The sequence below is a fragment of the Cynara cardunculus genome (assembly GCF_001531365.2).
Source record: "Cynara cardunculus var. scolymus isolate 2C chromosome LG 10, CcrdV1, whole genome shotgun sequence".
Taxonomy (NCBI): domain Eukaryota; kingdom Viridiplantae; phylum Streptophyta; class Magnoliopsida; order Asterales; family Asteraceae; genus Cynara; species Cynara cardunculus.
Window position 1 is genome coordinate 29,041,937 of NC_037537.1, and position 2,665 is coordinate 29,044,601.

Genomic DNA, 2,665 nt, shown 5'->3' on the forward strand with positions numbered 1-2,665 from the left:
GAGGGAAGCCCAAGGATAAATCCGTGTTTAAGAAGCCTACGCGGAAGAAACCCAAAGTTCGAAGCCTGCTCATCGGTACGGCCTTGTCAAACATCCCGCGCTTTTGTACCAGACCACGATCGGTGACCGTCCTTTCATCTTCAACCTCTCAACTCGGGCAAGACTTCCATCACTGTACTTTCTTCATCATACCAAGAACATCAGCCATACCTCATCAATTAACCATTCTCGAGAAGGAAATGACTTCATTGAACTGGCATTGTTAAGGAAAGTACCATTTCTGACTAATCCTCATCATAGCTTGATAACTGTCAATCATCCAGGGAAAGTTTTGAAATTCTCAAAGCTACAATCTTGGAGAAGAAGTTTAGAGGCTTTAAAATAACCCCATAACCACTGTTCATACACCATTCGGGTTTGTCTCTAACCACTATTCAATACCATTGCTCTTCTTTGTTCCAAGAACCATTAACAGTCCCCTGTTCTCTCTGTATGGCCATTCTTAAGTCCAGGCCAAGAAGAAAAGAAGGATATTCTGATTCCATGCCCCCTGTGAACAACAATAACCAATCCAATGAGAGTGAAGAGGAACCCATTGATGCCATTCCTTTAACGCATGTTCCTTTTGTTGAAACCCAGCCACCTCCTCATACTCAAACTCAATCCCAAAGAGTTGTGAGTTTTGAACCACAACCACCTCCACATCCACAATATCAAGCTACCCTCAGAATAACCAGAAGCAGAGCTAGGGGCCTTACCAATTTCAAGCTAGTAAAGCAGAAGAAGGGTAATGTGATTGCACTATCTGATGATAGTGATTCACCACCAGAGAAACCTGCTGCTCCACCCAAGTCCATCCTCTTGCAGCATTCTAATTCTCTTACTCAGTCTGAGTAGGACAGGTTTCACCTTCTCACCTCTTTGTATATATTTTGTTATGCATAAGCCTTTGTTAGAAGCTAATATTATTTTGCTGTTTTGACAAGTAGTATTGTTATTTGGTATATCTAATTTGCTGATTTCATGACTTTTAGATCTAGTATGGTGTCTGTTTTACTGCCTTAAGCACTTGTTGTTTTGCTGTTTTGACATAAAGTATTGCTATGCCTATAGTATGCTATTTTCCTTTGTTGTTTTTAACATTTCATGGGCATGATGTGGCCAAGGCTAGCCAATATGATAATTATGTTTCTATTCTTTGCTGTTTTTAACATAAATTTTTGTTGTTTCTCCTTAAATTTGTTGTTTCTATTGGCTAGTTACTACCTTGATTTTGCTGTTTTAACCTTCTTGTTTTTATTTCCATTTGCTGTTTTAACTTTTATGCAGTCCTTCTAATAGCTTTTCTTTGCTGTCTTGAGCCATTTGGTTGTTTGATTTATTTATCTCAATGGAGACACTTTTGTTGTCTTTAAGAAGTAGATGTTTGCTTAACTTCTTTAGTGTTTTAAGACATCATCTTAGTATTTTTTTTTTTTGCTGTTCCAAGTCCTGATTGATTGTTGTCTTGTGTTTCATTTATTTTGCTGTTTTAAGGAACCATCTTACTTCTATTTTGTTGTTTAAGAACATCATGAGCATGTTTTAGCCAAAGGCTAGCATGAGTTATGATTGTTATTTTTGATGTTTTGAGTGTTATGCAATCCAGATCAGGCATTTTATTTTGCTATTTTGATTTGTTGTTTTAAATATTTTCTTCCTTATTAGTCCTTAGCTGTTTTACATATTAGGAAACCATGTCCCTGTTTGTTTCTTTGCTGTTTTAACCTTCTTATTTTTAGTTGTTGTTTTAAATCTCATACAGCCCTAAGCCATGAACTTTCTTTGCTGTTTTGGTCTTTTAGGAAACAGGTTTTTAGCCAAACTTTGACTGTGTTGGGATTGTTACTTCTGTGTTTATTGCTTTAAGGCAGTCCATGTCATAACTTTTATTTGTTGTTTTCACCATGTCCTATCTCATTCATGTTTAAACAGTCCTTGATCATTTAGGCATGCCCTTTTGCTGTTTTAAACCTTACTGGTATGTTTTATTTATCTCACTTGAGATATTTTTGCTGTTTTCATTAGTTCATGGCCACTTATGATTTGTTGTCTTTTGTTTTGCTGTTTTTAGGCAACATTTTACTGTTTGGGCATAAGGTAATACTATACTTATAGTTTGTTGTCCAATTTGCTGTTTTATAGGTCTAGTTTGCTCCTTTCAATTTGTTGTCTTTAAGTGTCTTGTTAAAGCATGGTTTGCCTTTCTATTAATGATTTTTTCTTCTATTTGCATCAATTGAAATTGTTTGTTGTTTTTAGGATATCTTATAGTCCTTGTCATGCATTACTTTTACTGTTTTGGTATTGACAGGTTGTTGTTTGCACAGCTGGTCTGTTGACTTTGAGGGAGGACCATGATTGATGTTCTAAATTGTTTACCCCCCTAGTCTATGCTAAAACCAGTTTAGGCTAAGTCATAAGAGGACAATGGCAATCCCATTGTCTTGTTCTATTTGATCTTTTTCATGACAGAACAATGGCAATCCTATTGTTTGGTTTCAATTGGTTTATCTCATGGTAAAACAATGGCAATCCCATTGTTTAGTTTCAAGTGGCCATGTTGTTTGATAATGCAGTCCTCTGGTTGACTGTGTTGATTTAAAGCTCATCCTTGGTACCACAT